Raw genomic sequence first — 22,892 nt, 5'->3', positions numbered from 1 at the left:
TTGAAAGGCAGTGAAGATGGGCTAGTAAAAAGAGTGTCCATCTGATGTGACCTATGAACCACTGAAGACTGTAGACTAACCAAAGTCTGAACTGACTTGATTGCACAGTGAGTGTGAAGGAATCATGAAGCGAGACACAGACACCAGATTCAAAGTTCAAAATAAAAAGGTTTATTAACACAAATGTCAGGATGGTTGAAGGACTACCTTGCCGTATGCCCAGGTGGGATATACCTACCAGAACAAAACTAAGGAAAGTATGAGTCAGAAAGTTCAACTTAATAATCTGTCTGTGTCCAAAACTTATCCTTACCCTCACAACTAAACCTAAATAATGTGTAGGGATGTCAGTAATAAAAGAAATGGTGATCAAAACAAAGTTCTAAGCTTCTTCCAGCTCCTAGCTTCCTTTTCAGCTCTGCTTCCCCAAGTTCTAGAAAGTTCCACAAAAGTCTCATGATTACCTCAAGTTCAAAACAGGTCGACAAATCTTTGAGGGTTCGTTCCCAGGTTCAAGACAGTTCCACAGTTCATCGGGGTTACCTTTCCCAAGTTCAAGACAACACAGTTCCAAAGAAAGGGTTTAGAGGGTTCTCTCTTTAAGACAATACTAAAGTTCATCAAGCCTCAGGGTACCCTTCCCCAAGACTTCAACTTGCAAACTTGCTTGGCATCCATCTTGACAAATCAAACAGCTTACTCCTTCTTGGTTTGCTTTAACAAGGTCATTGGCTTTCACTATTGAGTGTTCCCTGGTCTAGGTGCAGTTGTCAGACCACACGGTCCGCACATTACAGGTCACGCAACCAGGAACCCTAGGCTCTTTGGCCCACACAGGTTCTTCTGCATGTGCTCCCCTGCAGATGTTCACATTCACTTAGATGCTCCTTGTCAGCCTCTTGGCGTTATGTGAAGGTCTCACCCTCACTTGGCTTCTCTATGTCAGCCACTTGGCTTTGCCACACTGTGTCACTTAACATTGGCCAGTCCTTGGCCTTGCCACACTATATTCAGGCATGAAAGCTCACTTAGTGGTTATTTTACACCTTTACCAACTTCCAGCTATGCCCTCTTGCAATCTTCCACTCATGCCTCTAAATTTGCATTCAAACAGGCAATATTTGCATTTCATATTCATTTGTCATCTGGTCATCACTTTGCTCTTAAATATTTAATTCAGTTTGGTATTCATTTAGTTTGGTTATCATTTGCTTTGCCGCCTAATTTTCACCCAACCTGCTGCTTCGCGTTAATTTCATTATTCACATGCTGCTTTGCTTGTTTGCCATTTGCCCTGCTTCCCCACAGCCCACAGAAGCACCCCAATTTGAGTGACTTTCTCACTTCACTTCACTCCCCTGGCGTTCCCATCGGGCAGCTGCGCTGTTCGGTTTCAGTTCCACCGCTGACTTTTTCTTTGATCTCGATCCTCGCTCGCACTTCGGATGCTCTTCTGTTCTCGTCGGCAGCTCCGCTTCTCTTCCGCAGATGCTGACAGGTACTTGGTTTCCTTTCCGCAGATGCTGACAGGTACTTGGTTTCCTTTGCTTCATCCACAGCTTTGGCTGTGATCTCCCACCGTGGAGGTTCCCAAACTTGTGGTTTTCTTATGGCCCGCTAGCTAGTGGGCTTCACAGTTCCTTGGGATCATCTGCCAGTGTCCTGGCTTCCCTGCAGGACCCACCAGGGCTGCCTCCTCACAAACAGGATTCTGTGCTGGTCTGAGTTCCGCTCGTCTCCTCCTTTCTTATACACCTACAACCACTTGATAAGTTGCAGGTTTGAGTTCCCAATTGGACCTGCCTAATTGCAATTAGAGAAGATCTTGGGACATGCCTGAACTTTTCAATACACTGCAGTGTCAGTACTAGACACCCTCAGTACTAGAGTGGTGAAATGACTTACTGGTGTTGAGTACTCCTAGTCTCCTCTTCCCAGTACTGTAGTAGGTTGAATGAGGAAAAATGAGGGGAGATGTTTTACTAGTACTGTAGTAGGGTGAATGCAGAGAAATGACAGACAATGTTTTACAATAGCCCATAAAGACTGAGGGAGGGTTAGGTTGTTTCTAATAAGGGAAAAGCGGATACCGTTTCTTGCCTGTTTCATCCTTTAACCTTCTCTTCTTCACCCTCTTCCACGTGTTTCTATACTGGTAATATCCCCTGCTCCTTTCTTGGTCAGTGGGACAGGGGTAGAAATAACCCATAACTGCGCCTGGGATGGAGGGTTTTATCCCCAATCCCCAAGGACCCTCTACCCAGGTGATCCTCCCTCGCTTCTCAACCCCCAGGTTCAGGATCCAAAAGCGATGGCCTTTCCCTGGCCACCTGAGAAGAGGGGAGTAGATGGGAGGACGCTGTCAGGTTTTTCACAGGAGACAGATGCCACAACAGATTTGTTGGTGCCATTCTAGGCTCTTTGTCTCTAGAGCATCCATGGGGAGCTGATGATTCATCCTTTTATGAATAATAGACTCAAGGGACAGAAGAAAATGAGAGAACACCGATTGAAGGGGGGGGGCTGTAAGGCAATGGATTGAAAAGAGCTACATGTTCCAGACAAATGATCTCCTTGACTAGGAGGAAGTGCCCATAAACTGTGGCTGACCAGTTTTCAAGCTATGTCCACTTCCACAGGAAATTGTTTGTTGCAGATCCAGATCTCAGCCAACTGCCAAGGGGATAGAGTGGTTTCTGTGTTGTAGAGGCCCACAGAATGTGATGTAACGTGAATTCACAAAGGAAGCAAAATCTCAGAATCTTGTGAGGCATGTAGTAGCAAATGAATGGAACCAACTCTATCCTTGGAAAGAGACAATCAGGGTTCCGCAAAGGACACGGAACGGAAACCGCCTTGCTAGATTTGAAAAATCAAATCACCTCCATCCTCGACATGGGTAAGCCTGCCTTACTCCTGCTCCTAGATCTCTCAGCAGCGTTTGATCTCGTGGACCATAACACCCTCACCAACCACCTCACGAATGCAGCGCACTTCTCCAAGCACACTGCAACATGGATCACCTCCTTCCTAGAAGGCAGAGCCATGAAGGTGTTCTCCAATATAGCAAATGCTGAACCCACTGTCATACACTGTGGTGTTCCCGAGGGATCTTGTACGGCACCAACGCTGTACAATCTATTTACAAAGCCCCTCTTTGATAAACTGGATGCACTTGGGATCACATACACAAACTATGCTGATGATACCCAAGTGCTCCTTCCACTCACTGGGAACTATCTCCAAGATGCCTCTACCCTTCAACAAACGTACTCCACAATCCAAGCATGGATGGTCACCAATGGCTTATGCCTAAACGGCGATAAAACTGAAATCCTCATCCTCGGCCAAAAACCCACGCTAGCCAAATTGGGCCTGACTTATCAAAGCTTCTGCATAGACAACTGCGTCATCCCAGTCCTATCTTCAGTTAAAACGCTCGGACTCCACATTGATGCTCACTATCTATGGATAAACAAGTTAGCGCCATTGTATCGGCCTCTGCTCGGAGAACCAAACTGGTCAATGCAATAAAGCCGTTTCTAACAAAAGATAACTGCCTCTCCATTGCAAGAGCTACCATAGGAGCCAAATTGGACTATTGCAATTCCCTCTTAGCGGGCACATCAAAAAAATCTAACCAGACTCCAAACCACTCATAACAACTCTCTCAGAGCAGCTCTCAGCATGCATACCTAAAAGGGAACACATTTCTCAAGCAAGAAAAAACGCTCACTGGCTACCAGTTAAAGACCGAATCACTTTCAAGATTCTATCCACCGCACACAAATGCATCAACCTAACCGCACCCTTCTACTTATCGGACACACTAATCAGAACACAATCCACTAGACCCACTCGACTAGAGTACACCAACCAACACACATTACCACGAATTACCAGGGCCAAGGCAGGAGGAATCGGATTCCCCTACCTGGCACCCAATCTTTGGAACACCTTACCCACAGCTCTCAGAGCTGAAACTTCTCTCCATGCCTTTCGCAAAAAGCTAAAAACAACACTCTTCAATTAGCCACTAGTACACTGCAGGTACTGCACACAGCTGCCCATGCACCTACTGCCCTAGCCCCAATGCTACCTCATGTTGTATGTATTTACACGACTACTGTAACTGAGATATGAACAGATACTGTAACCAGTGCCATAATGCCCACGGGCTGCTGCGTGCTCCATGCTTGTATGTGTTCACACAACCTATGTAACTAACACTTGTATATCTACTGTAACCAGCGCCACAATGCCCATGGGCTGCTGTGCGCTTAACAAATGTGAATAAATAAATAAATAAATAATAAATGGTCCTTCTCAATATGGAGATCTCTGGATTGTGCTTAGAAAGGGAGTAAACATGCTCTCCTCCTTCGACTGGCAAAGCCTAACTGATGATTTGGGGATGATTATTCACACATATGTGCTCTCCCTTGAGCCTGGGGACTTTTACACACTTTCATAGGTAATTCATCCCTCAGGTGGTTCTGCATACACCAGTAGCTAGTCAAAAAGCAAAATAAAAATCTGCACGAGATTCTCATGCAAAACATGGGTCTGTCAATTTGGACTATGCTGGCAATTCCTGGACGGTGTTTCTGTGTACTGTTCCCTGCCCCATAAATGTTAATGCTGAGGCATCAGACTATCTAAGTGCATCTCTGATCTTTCAAAAACATGACCAGTTAATCCATCTCATGTCGTTCTACGCCTGGAGATTACTGACATCCAAAAGAAACTACACTGGAGCAACTATTTAAAAGGAAGAACCGCTAGGAAAATGTTCTTTTCCAGACAGCATGTTTCGTAGCCACAAGGATCTACAAAATATTGCAAAACCTTCATTAGTGAGTCAATGAAAGACGAACTATATTTGTATTGCTTGGTTGCTTGTGGCACTAAGAATCGGTAGGTAAATCCAAACTTCTTTGCCCTTGCATATACCTACCGAATCTTAGTGCCACAAGCAACCAAGAACAATGCGGGGTGATGCTCCCCTTAAAAGGCCTTCTTGCCTAGAGCAGTTAAAGGCAAAGTATGTGGCATCTCACCTTACAAAGTACAAATAAATCATATTCGTTTGTCTGATAGAAACTATACATGCACCGGGAAAAGACAGCTGAATGGACTCAGAGAATCCCATGGCACCACACCACAGTTGGCTGCAGCACCAACATACCAGGGTTTCTTATGGGCTCAGGGCATGGCTCACTCTCTTCTCATGCAACCGCATTTACCCCTAAAGGTCACTTCACTCATGACAAGCAACATACCCGCTACTTGCATGGTGACATTTTCAATGAAATCATAAGCCTTTGCAGACATGTACACCCTGTCTAGTGCTTATTACATTTACACCTTTAGAGGTCTCTAATACTTAAGTTCACTGTACACAATCTAGTGCCAAGCTCGTTCTCTACCTAAGAGGTGAATCAGAAGGGAGGGTTCAGCAAGTTCCACAAAGAGAAGACAGGAGGGTCCCATGGGCCAGATTATCTAACATGATCTACCATTTGCAGCGGTGCAACATGGTGGGCGTCTAGCACCGGTTTTGCTTCCCGGGTAATATGTTTTGTCACAATCCACCAGGGGAAACATTTATCATACTGGATTTTGTTCTATATTTTCTGCCTAACATTAAGAGAAACTATTTTATAACTTGTATGTTTGTGTATGCAGCGAGCACAGTACAGCCTGCTTTATTTTCACCTCATGAAAATCTTTTTAGTTAATATGAACGGGAGCAAAACTTATGTGCTCCATTACATATTAATTAAGCAGGAAAATTGCTACTGAAAATATTTGTTCTTTTTATTGTGCAGAAGGGCCGATTTAAGATAATATAGCCTGAGGAGTATGTTTCCTAAACAGCAGACGCAGATATTTCAGTGGCTAACATGAGAACATGGCCCCTCTTGTAGTATGAAACATACCTATGGAGGCTTGCTCCAGAAAGTTTGGAAGTGGCCACAAGTCCACAGTTTAGTTTAAAAATGCTGTTCAGTGTTAGCTTGATGGAGTCCATCCAAAGGTTGATTACAGAGGTGCAGTGGTAAAGGAAGTTGGGGATGGTTGGGGTTTCTGATACATCAGAGCCAATATGTTGATGTCACACTAGGAGTACACAGTGAAGCCAACGTTTTTGATGAGGAAGGTCAACTATGGTTGCTGATGTTGCAAAAGAGTGATAACAGGTGGGAGGCTTCTGGAACAACAAACAGACAAGTAGCTGGCTTTTGGAAATGTGTTCTGAAGGTAACTTGCTGGGATCCCTCCTAAAAGAAGTTAGCGGGTCAAGTCATGGGAATGCCACAGACTGCAGCAACCTCGCAGGGTAGAAGAGTTTTCTTTTTGACAATGTCTAAAACGCTAATCTGCCTAGGGCCATAAGAGAGCTTGAGTCTCAGCAGGATAGATCAGGGGCAATGTGCACCCCTTGGAAGCAAAACAACACAGAGCACCACAGGTTCGATCCCGGGTCTGCGTTTAGAATCTGGGTATTAAGCGCGTTATAAATAACCTATCATATCATTATCAATAAAAATCCCCATGCTGTCAGAGTTGGATACCAGGACACATTCTGTGCCACTGGTGCGGCCACTTTCTGATGTTTTGTTGTTCATGTGATGATTTTTGAAACTCAACATTTTTGAACATTTGAAACTCAACACTCACCAGCCCAGCGGCCACTCTCCATCTTGTACACCATGTTTGCAAGTCTGAAGAGCTTTGCATTACTTCAAGGTATCATTACTCTTCCAAAAGGTGTAATTCTTTCCACAGTACCTTCCATTGCTATTATTTCCTCATTAATATTCCTTCTCTCGTAGTGATTTTAAGTCCTGTCTCAACACTAACCTCATAAACGAATACTTATGTAAACGTTTGTTTCAAATGAGACTCATTAAAGGTTGACAGGAAAAGTAGCAACTGGTTTGATTACATATAAAGGGATGTTCACAAAATACGCAATGCAATGTTATGTTTTGGGTGTAGAATTAACGTTTTAAAGAATGTAACATGTTTTTTTTTTTACCATTATGATTGCACTTAATTTTTTGTAAGATGATGTAGCAACTTCCTTATCAAAGGATTGTTGTCATGGGGGCGCTGCTGAGTGCGTGCAAGATGGCCGCCTAATTAAGTGGCTCTGCAGGCGAATATCCCATCCTTCTGCCGGCATCTACACCTCCTAGCTGCCTGCAAGGACTCCCTCGAGGTGAAGCAACTGTAGGCTGCTCATCCGGCCTGCAGCATTAGTCTTGCTCCTGCAATGCTAGAGTTCCCGAGTAGCCTGCACTAAATCAGCCGCAGAGTTGAGATCACATGCGGGAATATGTTGCTGTACCCTTGGCTGTCTGACCCCAGAATGTGATCCGTGCTTTGGTGCATTCCCTTGGGGTTCAATAGCGTTGTTGGTGCTCCTTGAGCCCCACTAACTCCTGCTTCCCTACAGTGCTGCCAGATCTGGACTGTGGGCTGCATCACTGCGGCCCTTCAACTTTAACGGCTGGACTTGGATCTGAGGTGGGTGTGCCATCTGGGGGGCCTTCCCCTTCCACGCAACTTTGAGGCTGTGGTTCCCCCGAGACCCTGTGGTGTGCCGACCCTCTTGACGGTACACCCCCGATCACTGTGTGAACCAGCGAGCGCCGGAGCGTCGTCCTATGGTGGTCATACTGAGGCGTGGGGACTCGGCTCCTCCTTGCGGCTCCTCCTTGCAGTGGCGATCCGGCCCCCACTCTGCAGCTGCTTGTGGCTGTCCTCATCCATATGCCTGTAGGCGCAACCCATGTCCCGTTGCTACATCTTCTTGTTAGCACGGCAGACATGCTGAACGGCCAGCCCCTTCCCCTAGCTGGCCTGTGGCAGCACCACAGTTCTTTGCGCTGCTGCCGGGGTCCTAGTTCCACCTATCCACGTTGCCTGCTGTGACAACTACAGCTGTGGCCAATACCACCCTGCAAGTTCCTCAATTGCTTGCCGCCTAAGGTACAAATGCTCGCTTCAAAGGCCTTGACATTTCTGCGCCAGTGGAGACCTGATTACAACAGTGTGCTGGTCCATCACATCGGCTCCCCACCTGCTAATCCACTGGAAATCCCGCGGTGCCACCCCCAGTCGGTGCACCCTGATCACTGTGGCGCCCCAGAGCCTCATTCATTGGCTGTCATATTGCCATGCTGGGGCTTGGCTCCTCCTCGCCCCGGCGCTCCAGCCCTCACTCTGTGGCTGCCTGGGGCTGTCTTCACCTGTGCGCTGTAAGCGTAATCTGTGCCTCGCTACTGCCTCCTCTGTCTACAGCATGACTGACTCACTGTACACCTGGTCCCTCTCCTCAGCTGGCTCCCTGTTCCTCCCATCCACGCCACCTGCTAGGACACCTACAGCTGTGGCAAGTACTATCCTGCAAGATCCTCACTTGTCTGCTACCCTAGGTAGGAATGCCTGCTCCAGAAGCTCTGATATTACTGAGCCTGTGTAAACCTGACTGCACCAGTGTGCTTGGCCCACTGCTTCGGCCCCCCACCTGTTGACCTGCTGGGGATCTCTGATCTTGGTATGGGGACTCCTTCATCGCTCCCCAGGAGCCAACTTCCCGGCATGGCAACCTACCAGCTCTGGCTTCCAGGGCTGGGCCTCTATCCTGATTCCTGTTCCGCTACCTCCTGCTTTACCTATTAGGCACCGGACTGGCACTCTGCTAGTGAACGGATGCCTGCACCGCCCACCTGAAGGTGTCTGCTACCTCTGGGCTACCTCCTGACCACACTGCCATGGGGCCCATCGCCTCCTGCCCCTATATGCGGATGCTGTGCGCTCCCTGCCCTTACCTACGTCTGGTACTTACTGAACAGCTTCATACCCTAGGAACCGTGCCCCTCAACATTGGGCAGCTCTTACAGCCCTGTATTGCTCATCAACCATCACCTGTGTTGCAGGGGACACAAAAGGAGAGATAATTGACCTCTATCACAGGCTTGTCACGCATACACTATTGCCTCTACCAACTGTTTCTCTCCCATCTCTCACCACCCCCCTGTTGTGCTGTTCTACTTTCCCTTACCTCTTCCCCTTCATCGGAGCCATAGCTATGGCCAAAGGAGGTTCTACAAATATGTTTGCCAAATCCAACCCGAAGGACGTTGCTGGTATGTCTAACACTGTGGCTTGCCCTTATTCCTCACCAACGAAGAACCCACAAAATTGCAGAATTTGACAGACTTCATGCGAGATGGGTTTACAACTCTAAATACAAAACTGGACGACATGAGCGGCACGATTAGCGCAATAAAAGGCCTGCATGGTAAAGACTGATGTTCAGGTCGTGGAGGTCGAGAGCAGGGTTGGAGTGGCTGAAGATGACCTTAATGCTCTGAGAACCGACTGACTGCACTCACTAAAGAATTTCAAATTGTTAGCTGGAAGAATAATGACCTCAAGTCCAGGTCGAGGCGCAATAACATCTGCATCATTGGCGTCCTGGAGGATAACATCTCAGGCCCCATGGGAGATTTTGTCGGGCACACTCTTCTCTCTCTGCTCGTTAGCCCCAAGTTGTCACCCCATTTTGCCATAAAGCATGCCCACAGATCTCTGAACATGAAACCCAGGCCGGGGCCCCCCCAGCCCATTCATCGCTAGGGTCTTGAATTATCATGATAGAGACGCTCTCCATTGAGCAGCCAGTGCCAAGGGCGAACTGACACTGGGTTCTAATAGGATCCATCTTTATTCCGACTTTTCGATCACAGTGCAGCAGGAGTGCAAATCCTTTCTTGCTGTGAAGAAGAGGCTTTACGACCTTGGTGCCAGATACACCATGTTGTTCCCCGCCAAGCTACGTGTTGATCATTCTGAGAAGACGTACTTTTTCACGATTCTTGAGGAGGCAATGAAGTTCTTAGATCAGCACTTCCCGGGCTGATCTCTTTAGCCTTGTAGCTATGTTCTTGTTCATTTACCACAGTTGCAGCACAGATACCACTGAAGACTGATTACTCTCTTCCTATAAAGGGCCTATGCAGTCCACTACACTCTGTTCCCTCTTTTGTGATTGTTTAGGTGATTTGCCGCCTATGACTCTAGTTATACAGATTTCGCAGTGTTCAGAAGTGGACTGCTTGTGGCAAGCAGCCCCCATATGCAAAGTTGCAATGGTTTGGTTTCTCTTTGTTCTGGGGATCTCATCCCCTTGATTAGGAGGGGAGTGTGCGTGGCGGGTGGCAGGATGGGGTGGGTGTTATGTAAAATGATTGATGTAAGTGGCAGGGCCGTTGTATAGCACATTTCTATTTCTGATTACTCCATGGGGTTCCAACAAGGCGGTCCTCCTGACAAAGATGCTAACTACTCTCTGGTGCTAGATGGTGGCTAACACGTTCAAATGCATAAGATGGAATGTTAGAGGTCTGGGTAACTACACTAACATGTGTAAGCTTCAACTACATGTGGAAAAGCAAAAAGCCTGTATCCTCTTCCTACAAGAAACACACTCCCTAGCAGCAGGCTATGAAAGATTTTCCATAAAACTGGGGCCCACAGTAATACTATACGCACTACTCGTCTGAAAGTAGAGGTGTCTTACCTTGATTTACAAATCGATACAATTTGCACCAAAAGCCATCCGGGTTGACCCCTTGGGGCGATATCTGCTCCTGCCTGGTGTCCTTGCAGGGCTTGAGATCCTATTGCTCAACATATATGGGCCTAATATTGATGACCCAGATTTTTACACTCAGATCTCTGACAAGTTTGCACTTTACCATTTCCTTCCCATTCTCTGGACCGGGGACTTCAACACCATCTCTGATCTCTGTCTTGATAGATCCGGGAGTAGAGCCTGCCAACTAACCAGGGCTGCACGGGTACTATCAGAAAAGCATGCAGGATTGGGTTTGATTAACGCATGGGGACTGTTACATCCGCAAACCCGGGATTACACATTCTATTCAAGCGTACACGACTCACACTCTAGAATTGACCATTGGCTTGTCTTTGGTACCCTCATAAACCATATAGGTGATGCTGATATACTCCCACGGACATACTCAGACCACTCTCCAATCACACTATCCCTGACCTGGTATGGCAAGCAATCCCCAGGACGTACATGGAGTCTCAAACCACGGCCTCTTTCGTACCCTATTTGCAGATCTGAATTAGGTGAATGCGTTAGTCATTACTTTGACACTAAAATAGGCACAGTCGACACTCTCACCACACTCTGGGAGGCCTTCAAAGCTTACATTAGAGGCATGGCCTTGGCCAAGGAAGCTGGTCTCCTCAAGCCTATGCGTATGAGCATCCAGAGCAGCGGGGTTTCTCTTAAGCACCTCAAAACTACTTCTGTCAAGACCTGACCCCCGCAACCCTGGGAGCAATAAAAAATAAGCCAGATGCATTTAAAGATGCAGCTGATAGGGAGCTTAAGTTTCTCGATAACCCGATAATGGCGCACCAATATGGTGAGGGTGATAGACCGAACGGACTCCTGGCTAGGTTGGTTCGATGGGAAGAAGGTTTACAACACATTACATTGATCAACGACTCTGACAGGCTCCTATGCACACAGACACTGCTGTGAACGAGGTGTTCCACTCCTTCTCATCATCGCTGTATAGCAATAATGACAAGGTGTCTGTGTTCCAGGAGGAGCTGCTCCTGTCGGTCCTGTCGGCCGAGGCTAGAGAGGTCTTGGATCTCCCACTTGACGTTGGGGAAATACTGCATGCGATCGAGGCCCTGCCCCTCTAGCACCCCGCTTGGCAGCATTGTGGGAGGAGTCCTGTGAGCATAAGGTGCTGCCCTCCACACTCAGGGAGGCTGTGATAACGGTCCTTCTTAAGCTCGGCAAGCCGCCCACACACTGTGGATGCTACCGACCCCTCTCTCTGATCAACAGCGATGTCAAGATTTTTGCTAAGGTCATTGCAGTTTGCCTCGCCCCATACATGCCCTACTTGATACATACCGATCAATCCGGCTTTGTCCCGGGACAGTCTACGGCTCTTAACTTGCACTGATTGTTTTCTATCAAATCCTAGATCGACCATGGGGTTAATACGGTTGCCACTATGCTGGATATCCAAAAGGCATTTGATTCTGTATCTGCGAAATAACTTTGGGCTGTACTTGAAAAATGCAATTTCGGCCCCCGCTGTGGCTGTTGTCTGCACTAATGGCCGACTCTACATCCGTTTGACATATGCAGAGGCACTCGGCTTGGAATCCTGCTATCCCTGCTCATATTTGCGCTTGCCATGGAGCCGGTGACAGACCTGCCCCGACATAAACACTCAAAAAAATGGTATACGTATATCCGGGCCCTCTGAGATTGTCTCATTATATGCCGATGACACGCTCCTATATATCAGAGACCAGGAACTTAATCTTGAACCAATTATGCGTGACATTAATTACTTTGACCAGGTATCCGGGTCAACTGCGCAAAGCCCAAGCTTTTTCCCCTTACTGATGCCATGACCTCCTCTGCTCTCCTAATGGGATTCACATAGGCTCCCTTGGAAATAAAGTATCTCGGGGTCATAGTCAATAGGCAACATGATTCATTGTATTAATGTAACTATGGTTCCTATTTACGACAACTTGAGCGTAAACTTCGCACATGGGCTAAGTTACCTATCTAACTCGCTTGTAAGGTATCCCTGCTTAAGATGATCTTACTACCGCAGCTGTTATACCGCTTCCTCAATGTCCCCCTTTGGCCCGGCACCACACTATTCAAAGAAAGGCACACAGAGATGAGGGAATTCCTGTAGCACTCTAGTGCTGTGAGACTCAAGTGGTCCACACTGGTCAGACCATGTGCTCGGGGTGGGCTGGCAGCCCCCGACTGCAAGAAGTACTGGCTTGCAGCCCAGGCACAGTACGCTCTATACTGGTTTACGGATGGCCCTCCATTGCCACACGTAAGAATTGAGCATCATTCGGCTCGGGCCAGAGACCTCTGTTCACTGGTGAGGCCCCCTCTCTGCTCTGTGGACTGACCCAGGTGTCTCCAACCCTGCTGCAGTCATCGCCCTGGCTTGGAACAAAATAAGGAAACAGACTAGCAATACCTGTCCCTTCCATAGTGGTCTTCTGCCTTGGAATATTATATCGGGATTCCCCAGGGTGGGAAGGGCCGCTGCTGATCACTGGCTTCTCGCAACTACTCTTCTGTAGCTGACTTATACCTGATGGGCTCCTTTGTGTCGTGGGCTGAACTGCAAAGTGGCATTGGAGGTGTTTCCTCCCAGGGGATACAGTACGTGGGACTGCGCCGGGCGGTCAGGCTGGCATGGCCTTGGTTTCTCTCTCGATCCCCTGACGATCCACTCCTAGCATTTGTGATCGATAGCACATTGCCCCCGAAGGCGGTATCACGCCTGTACCGGCTACTACAGGAACATATCACTAAACCTCTCACCAAGCTCTGTGAGGCGCGGGGTAAAGACCTTGCTGCAGACATAACCGATGAAAGATGGGACGCCATGTGTATGCAGACCCGACGGGACTCCCTAAATGCTAGATTCCACTTAATCCAATTTAAGGTACTCCACAGGTTTCATTATATTCCAGCTAGGCTGCACATTATGTCTCACAAGTACTCTCCGCAATGCTCGAGATGCCACACTCACAACACAAACTATATGCACATGACCTGGGCCTGCCCCCGAAACACTGGGTTCTGGAGCAATGTTTGTACTGCTATATCCGATATGTTAGGCTTTACTGTTGACCCAGTCCCCATGAACTGCTTATTTCACAAGCTTTCCTTACTTGGGGGGGGGGTGCCCATAAACTTAACAGTCTGTGCCTGTGCGCTGCATACTGTTACTGTGGCTCAAGCCTGCAGAACCCACCATAAAACAGTGGCTCAGAGATGTTACATGTGCATCAGACATGGAGGAACAATGGATCAGTCTGCACCCAGTGGGCTGCCAACCCCGAGACATACATACTTATATTCCGTACATACTTATATACACTACAAGAGGAGACTATTGAAGACACAAGCTTTCTGCCCCAACCGAGACAGCCATGAACCCCCATAGAACTAAGCACTAGTCATGTTCTCATGCGTTTTTGCTGTAATCCATGTGACAGCACAGTTTTTGTATTTGTTGACGTAACCCATGCTGTATCAATGTGATGCCTTCGACTGTCTGGCTGCTATGTCAAGCAATAATAAATAAATAAAAAAAGAATAGATGGTTGTCATCCTTGTTTTTCTTCAGCTCTGAGATCTGCTGTGACTGTGTAAGCTGCAGAACCCCTTCTTCTTCCCGTCCCTCCACACTCTCCTCACCTGAGTCTTCAGAGTTGCCTGCGTTCCGTAGATTCTGCCAGCTCAGGTATCCCGTTCTTTTTTAGGTAGCACTTGCCTGTCTCGGTGAGAAGCCACAGTGACAACTGAATAGACAGCCGTCCTGGGGCCCCGTTACCGGGAACAGGCCGGAATAAAGGGAAAAAACCCACACGTGGGAAAAACCCTTAGGATACTTCTGGCAATGAGGTAGGTGAAGATCCAAGCTTGTAACCAGTAGGACTGGAAGCAGATGCGAGGTCCACAGGGTTGAACACAGGAGAGAAGTCCAAAGCGACACCAATGAGAGGTGAAGGGAGCCGAAGCCACCACCGGCCCAAGGACCTACCAGGCGCGGTAAGAAAGAGAGAAAATACAGGAGAGAAAACAATGGACAGAGAAAACAAGGGAAAACTGGAGAGCCGCGAGAGAAAAGAGCGGCAAAGAGGAGAGAAAAAACACACCTGCCGCCGGAGCGGCGAGACTAGAAGGAAAAACCGAAGTAGTGCCGAGGGATCGGCAAGGAAGAGGCTGCAGAAAAGAAGGCCACCGCAGAAACTGAAACGGCCGTCAGGTAAGTAGAAGGAACTTATCCCAAGGAGAAGGGAAAAGCAAACAGAGAAAACCCGCCACACGCCGAGGCGAGCAGAGGGCAAACGCTGGGAGCGCAAAAACCAGAGCCGCTGGTGCAAGATCCAGCAATGGGTTGAAACGCAGCGACTGCCGGGCTAGAAGGGCAGATAAACACCCGGCAGTGCTGTGATTGGCCATGACTTGTTACCAGACACAAAAAAGGGACTAAAACCTATCTACCTGCCGGTTAGCCTCCAACGTGGAAGGAGCCGCCACCCGCGGTAGCGATTGCGGATGACATCTGCAGTTGAGAAACAAAGTTAAAGAAAGACTGAAATTCCAAGACTGACATGCAAATGTTTTTTGCTCATCTGTGAAGTGTGCAGTGAGCTAAAACGTGGTTGTAGACCCTCCTGAGTGGGAGGAATTGCATAGACTAGGGTTTTTGAGCCATTTTCCTTCTACCCTTATTTAATTTGTAAGACTTGAGGTTTCACCCTCAGTAACCCAGGGTAATCCATATGTGAACCCCTTGCTTGCTGTGCCTTAGAAAGGCTCAGCTTCCTCTCACTGCAGTCGCCCAACAATGCCGAAACAGGTTTCTGGAGTTGCTTATGGCACTCTTGTTCAGAGGAGAATTGCCTAGCATTTTGGTGCTGGACTGCCCTTATGGGTGGGACCAGATTGATATGCAAATGGCTATTTCTCCTCTGTGAAGGGTGAAATTCCTTAGAACAGGGTATTTGACCCATGTTCGTCCTCAGTAGAGGGGCTCCTACACCATTATTTAATTGGAAATTCAAAGTGTACTTGATACACATCTCATAATTCAAATTAGTTTTGTCCAAATATTGATTTACTCATTTTCCAATCGAGAAAAAAATAAGAATGTTTGGTCAGGTGGTTGCAAGATGCTTAACTACAACTGGTTTCTTCTGAAAGTGCCATAGGTTTTCTGGGACTCCATCTTCGAGGCAGCTCTGTGTTTCTGATCTTCTTTTGATGTGAGTATATTATGCAATGTCAGTGATGCACTTGAAATGCACCCTCCAGAGAAGTGCAATGGACAAAAGTGGGAGAATAGCTGGACACCCTGTAATATGTAGGCAGCCAGAACTAAATGGATCTCATTTGATCATGGCAGCATTCTTTGAAGTACTTCCCATGATCATATTTGTTGGAAGCTGCTCTCCTGCAGAAATTGGCCCTTTTATAGAGTTTCTTTGTCACAGGTCACTTCTTATAAGCATTAATGGGCCCGATCTTCAACGGACTAGGATCAATTTGCACATACATTGGAAGTGAATTTTACATTAAAAAAGCTTTCTTTGTTTCCACTGTTAATTTTTTATGTCGATGTCTGACCTGGCGGGAGTAACGCCACCCGCCTGCAGGTGCAAATGGAAACACCGGCTCCGTCATAGACGGATCCAGTGTTTCCATTGTCCACATCCCCATCGAGTCCTATGGGAATGGGCACTTACAGATTTCCGCCTCCGGAATTCCCGGGTCACCGGAGTCGTAATGCCAAGGTGATTCCGGGAATCACGGAGGCCGAATGGTAATACAGGTCCGGCGGTAGCCTGCTGGTTTTTCCAGCACAGTTACCGCCGGACTCGTAATGAGGCCATAGTCTATCCAGTATATGTCTGAAAACAAACAAAAGCTGATGGCTAGCATGAGCTGTGCTCTGGAGACCTTTTTTGGAAATGTTGACAGTTGTGCAAATAAGGTGGAAGGCCACGTTTGGCATGAAATACAATGACTTTCTAATTCCACGCAGATCCAGGCAATCAGGCTCAAATTGGGCCTAACGGTACTTGCCATAATGCATAAGATCCTGAAAGGGTTACTCTACATTACGATAATGTGTGCAGAAAACAACTCTGCTGTCACTCATTAGATGTGAAATTGTGAAAGAGGCTAGTTCAATCTTAGCGGAATTTCTTAAAACTAACGTGATCTTTTTTGCACAGATAGAGTGGACTCTGGATTAGTTCTATCAGGTAATAATATCCCTATATACATGGTCGCCGTATATAATGTCGCCGGGAAAAGGTTGCAGTGACATTATATAAGTGACCACATAAATAGAGACGGGGAGAGGGGTTGACGGAGGTGTCCCTCACTCCCCTTGGAGAAAAAAAAGGGTTTGGGGGTTGCAGGGATGTCCCCCTCATGTTCCATCTAACGATGTCCGAGCAAAAAAATGCCATTTTTCGACGATTTATTTGCATGGCGTTATTTTTGAGGGGACATTATTACATGGAACCGAATTAGTCATATAGAGTGGGGCTTTAATCCCCCTCATTTTATGAATTTATTGAACATTTTTATGGTGCCTATGTAGCAGAAAATGTTTCCAGGTGCCACGAGACAAAGATGGGGAGGGGAGACATAGGAGAAAACAAGAGTAAAGGTCCTACTAGGCCTTTTGACATTCGGATCGTGCAAGTGCAGTATCAAGTGTAGGTGGAGGGGAAAGGTCAGGGAAAGGGAAGGAATGGGTGGAGGGAGAGGGGAGAAGTGAAGGAGGAGTGCCAGGAGGGATAGTGCCAGGGGAATGTAGGGGTAGGGTGATAATGCATGGGGGGGACCAGCCACAGAAGGTATTGCTGTTAGGAAGGGGTACAAAGGGGAGGCTGGAGGGTGGAAGGCCTGGCCCCAGCGAGATTCATTAGAGGCACAGGCATCCAGCTGTAGTGGCAGGAGGAGACTAGCAGAGGAGGGTGATAGAGGTGGAGGAGAAAGGAAGATCTTGAGGAGCTTCCTGAACTTAAGGAAAGCCGGCTCAAGACGTAGAGGGGCAGGGAGACCATTCCAAAGGGAGGCTCCTGCAGAAGAGAGAGATCTACCCTCCACCCCACTCTCTGCTTGGAGAAATGTCTTATCTGCAGGGAGTTGGAACTAGAGGACTGAAGGACTATAGCAGGGAGGTATTTAGGGAGAGAGTGTTGAATATAGCACGGTACCAGGCCCCAGAAAGCCTTGTATATGATGCAGTGGGTCTTGAATTTGATCCTTGCAACCTCCAGGAGCCAGTGGGGAGATTTTAGGGCTGGGGGATATGAGATCCGTGGGCTTGAGGCCAATGATAAGTCTTGCAGTCCTATTGTGAATTAGTTAAAGAGGGCGGAGTGAGGAGAGGGGTAGGTTAAGGAAGAGGCTGTTCCAATAATCAAGCCTTGAGAGAACCAGAGATCTGGAGATGTTGAGCTTCTGGGGGAAGGTTAGAAAACGGAGAATGCCTCTGAGGAGGTGAAGCTGATAGTGGGCCTTCTTGACAAGGTCAAGGATATTAGGTGAGAAGGAGAGAGAGGAGTGAAAGATGACACCCACGTTTTTAGAACCAGATTCAGCGTGATGAATTAGTTGGGAGATGACCAACTTCTCCAAGAGTTTTCACAAGAAAGGGGTAGTGGCAAGAAGGGTCAGCAGATGGCTTTTTTAGGAGAGGGTGCACAAGGGAGTGCTTGAGGGGTGAAGGGAAGGAGCCGGGGTCAAGGGATTGGTTAGAGACAACCCTGCCAAGCAGGAAGCAAGAGAGGCAACGTTCTCTTTGATAGTTCTAGAGGAGCAGGAAAGTGTTACGCTCACCTGGTCCCACGGGGGCGCCACCCAGTAATCGGTGTCCAGGTATCCCTCCCTGCGATGCCTGGTAGTGACCAGCTGAAGAATCCTCGTTCTTGATGTTGGTGGGTTCTGCGTCCTGCGGTCTCGGCATGGGCGAGTGGTGCTTTGTGGGCAATGGCGGTCGAGTTACTTCACTGATGCCGGCCCGACGTGAGTCTTTCAGGTAGGTCTTATTGCTATGATGTTTTGCTGTCCTAACATGCCTTTCTGGAATTAACAATGTCTTTTTTCTCTTCCTTAGGTACGTGGAAGTCCAATTCATTGCGAAGATTGGATTCGGGGGTTCGCTGGTAAGTATTAGCGTTTTTGGAGCGCCTAGACGCAGCGAGTTGGCGCTTAACGCAGCGCTAAGGTGCCTTCCCTTTGCTAACCTGTTATCTTTTGTCTTCACAGGTCGCGGTACTCTGTCGGAGTGTAGAATTCCAGAGATGTTGCGGAATGAGGTGCGGGTGGGAAGGTAAGCCTTTTAGCGGAGTTTGTTAACTGTCTAAAATGTCTAAAGCCTTGTCTTTCCCTTTCTGCAGGTCTGTCGATCCGAAGGAGCGCTGGTTCCAGGATGCCGGTCGGAAGAGCTGAGAACCGCTAAAGATGGAATTCAGGTAAGCTGCAACCTTTTTTAACAATGTCTTCTTTCTTTTTCTGTAGATGCTGTTTATCCGAGGCTCGTGGCTGAAGCCGAACGTGGTGAGCCTCACGTTGCAGTTTATTGCAAACTAACGTGAAGCGTGTCAGTCCAGTCGGGCGTGGTTTAAATAGCTTCAAGAAAGAAGTCCAGGTAAAAGAGTTCCAAGGTGCCACACCCAAACCATCCTTCTGCAAGCCAGGTTCCAAGAAGCCTGATTCTGTGGATGCTTCCACATTGAATGACAGTAACAAAAAGTAGTTCCCAAGCACAAACTCATTATTAAGTATGAGCCTCGCACAAAAATGCGCCAGGACTGGCCCCAAGAAGGCCTTTGTTGGGATTTAGAGGAGACTGGGGTCAAGGCTCCCCCTGGCCCATGGGTAGGCCAGGGGGGCTTCGGGGTAAGGGTCGTGACAGCACTCCACCCCAGGCCCCTCTCAAGGTGTTCCTTCTGTCCCGTCCAGGTTTAGTCGGGAAGTTTCGATGGTACCTTTTTTTTAGTTCCTGAAAAGCCTTTTCTGCGTCTTCAGTCCAGGCGAATTTTTTGTTATTTTTTCGCAGTAATGCAGTGATTGGGTGTACGATTTGGGAGAAGTCTGGAATAAACCGGCGATAAAAGTTTGCAAAGCCTAACATGCTTTGTACTCCTTTTACAGACGTTGGTGATGGCCATTTTAGAACGGCGTCGACTTTGTGAAGGTCCATCTTGATGCCTCCGGGAGTAAGAATGAAGCCTAGAAACTCTACTTCGGTTACGTGAAAATGGCACTTTTCCATCTTGGAAAATAAACGATGTTCACGGAGTTTGGCGAGGACTGAACGGACATGTTTGACATGGTCTTGTTTGGAAGTTGAGTACACCAGGATGTCATCAATGTACACCAAGGCGCAGACATCAATTAGCTCTCTCAGGACGTCATTCATGAAGTATTGGAATGCTGCCGGCGCGTTGCATAACCGAAAGGGCATGACTTGATATTCGAACAAACCATATTTAGTACAGAAAGCAGTTTTCCATTCGTCACCGCTTATGACCCGAACCAGGTGATATGCTCCCTGCAGGTCCAATTTGGTGTAAATTTGTGCATTTTTGACCTAGCCCAGCATTTCCGGAATGAGTGGCAAAGGGTAACAGTTCTTTACAGTGATCTGGTTCAATGCGCAGTAGTCAATACAGGTCCTTAAGTCCCCTTCTTTTTTCGGTACGAAGAACAAAGGACTGGCTGCAGGGGACTTCGAGGGACGGATGAATCAGCTTGCAAGGTATTGGTCTAAATAGGACTTCAGGTGAAGGTTTTCGGGTTCAGTTAGAGCATAGATTCTCCCACAGGGGACTTGGGCACCAGGGACAAGGTTGATTTGACAGTCATAGGGCCTGTGGGGTGGCAGGGTATTTGCCTGGTCCTTCTGGAATACATCCTGGAAATCGCGGTATTCCTCAGGCAGATTACTGATTGCACCCAAGCCAGATGTCGTTGTTTGGGGAGTTGTTGAACTACTGCAAGCTGTCTTCTGTTCTTGGTAATAACAGGTTAGAGAACAGTCACTGGGGAAGGTTAATTTCCTGTCTCGCCAGTTAATCAAAGGATTATGAGCGACTAACCATGGCATCCCTAATATAAGCCGAAATTGAGGCGCTTTGATGATGTCAAACAAAATGAGTTCTCTATGCCCATCCTGACACAGCAATGTTATTTCAGTTGTGCATTGGGTAACGGGTCCGGAAGCAATTTCAGTTCCATCAACTGTAGTCACCTTATCAGTAGTCGGCTTGGAACATAAGGGGAGTCCCGTCTCTGTAACCAGATCCTTATCAATATAATTTCTGACTGCCCCACTGTCGATGTAAGCATCAATGGCATGCATTCTTGAGGATTGTTGGTTGTTGATTAGGATCACTGGTAATGCAAAGTGTGAGGTCGATGGCTCCTTTCTCTCACTCTACAAACTGACCTCTACGTTTGTCGAGCTGGGTAGTTTTCCGACTTAGGTTCTTTTTCCTCATCTTTCTCAGTGGCCCTGACGACCTTCCTAGGGGATTTTACTGGGCAGTCCTTCAGAAAGTGTCCTGATTTTCCACAGTACAGGCATAGTTGTGCTGCCTTCTTTTGTCTCGCTCTTGTTTGGTTAACGGGGGTCGCACTCCCCCAAGTTGCATGGGCTCCACAGGGTTTTCTTGTGCACGAGTTACATAGTCTCTTCACCGAACATACACTGCCCGTGGATCAATTTTGGAGCGATCTGCTTTTCGGTCTTGCATCCGATGATCTAATTGCACGACTACGTTTATGAACTCTGAACAGTCTCGAGGGGGATCCACTACTTGAGCTAGAACTTCTTTTAACTCTCCCCTTAAACCGCAATGAAACAACGTGGTTCTCTTGTTTTCAGGCCACCTAGCTTCAGCGACCAGTCTGTTGAAAGTTGCGATGTACGTTATCAAATACTGATTTCCTTGTCGGAGGGAAAGGAGTTCATTGTCCACTGCTTGTTCTCGAGTGTGACGGGCAAACAGCTTCTCCATCTCCCTCTGAAATCCCCCAAAGTCATGTAATATAGGATCATCATGGGTCACTAATGGTACTGACCAATCTGCTGCGCTACCGCTCAAATACGATAGAACAAAGGCCACCCGAGCTTGGTCATTTGGAAATGCTCCTGGCCTGCAAAGAAAGTGAAGGCGGCATTGAGTCATGAAAGAGGCATATTTCCGTGGATCGCCTGTAAATCGTTCCGGTGGGGCTAAAGGACCTGCTCCTGGTAGAGTAATTTGCTACGGAGTTGAAGAAGCGGAAGGCAGTGTAGGGTTCTGCATCGTTGGATTGCCTCCCGGCAGAGGTGTCTGGCCTGCCTGTGATTGCAAGTATTGTCTGCTAAGGTCTTCTGTGCGCTCCTTAGTCACAATTAAATCTCTTCGGAGAGCATTAGTCTCCTGGCGGGCAGATTGAACCTCGGCGCGTAATTCTCCTATCAGATGGGCCAATTGGTCTAGTTCTGAGGTTTCCATGGCGCCCAGGTGGATTTTAGTTTGGAGGCTTTGCGTTCTGTTACGCTCACCTGGTTCCACGGGGGCGCACCCAGTAATTGGTGTCCAGGTATCCCTCCATGCCATGCCCGGTAGTGACCAGCGGAAGAATCCTTGTTCTTGATGTTGGCGGGTTCTCCGTCCTGCTGTCTCGGCAGGGGCGCATGGTGCTTTGCGGGCAATGGCGGTCGAGTTACTTCACTGATGCTAGCCCGACGTGAGTCTTTCAGGTAGGTCTTATTGCTATGATGTTTTGCTGTCCTAGCATGCCTTTCTGGAATTACCAATGTCTTTTTTTCTCCCTTCCTTAGATCAGACTTCAAGAGAAAAGTCGTCTTTCTAGAAAATCTCAAGTCCCCAATTTGGTGTGTGTTGGACATCACATTAAAATTGAAGACTTGAGTATTGGGGAAAGAATTGAATTCTCATCAAAATTCTTTGTCCTGAAGATGGCTTCAACATCTACCAGACCGACGGCACTTGAGATAGTGCAGTATGTCTTATAAAGGCCAAAACATATGTCGACTTACACAGGAACTCTTTCCTGAATCTCTTTCCCGAACACCTAGATTGGATTGGATTCCTCAAGTGTATTATGTATGACTGTGACTAAATAATATAGTACCAAGAGTAGCGAGGATAGGTGTTAACAAAAACAATCTCACTGTTTTTCTGCATTGTTTTTAAGAAAAAAGAGGAACATACTTGAATGCCAT

General features: G+C 47.6%; 1 protein-coding gene across 1 annotated transcript in view; it reads right to left on the bottom strand.

The window, feature by feature from the left end:
• The window catches only part of LOC138468478 (uncharacterized), a 219,483-nt gene that overhangs the window by 183,921 nt on the left and 12,670 nt on the right, over positions 1-22,892 (bottom strand). The gene's annotated exons all lie outside the window — the stretch shown is intronic.

Source organism: Ambystoma mexicanum, chromosome 4q (genome assembly GCF_040938575.1).
Source record: "Ambystoma mexicanum isolate Mex_15411 chromosome 4q, UKY_AmexF1_1, whole genome shotgun sequence".
NCBI lineage: Eukaryota > Metazoa > Chordata > Amphibia > Caudata > Ambystomatidae > Ambystoma > Ambystoma mexicanum.
The sequence above is the reverse complement of the archived record's forward strand: the minus strand, read 5'-3'. Positions and strand labels throughout refer to the sequence as shown.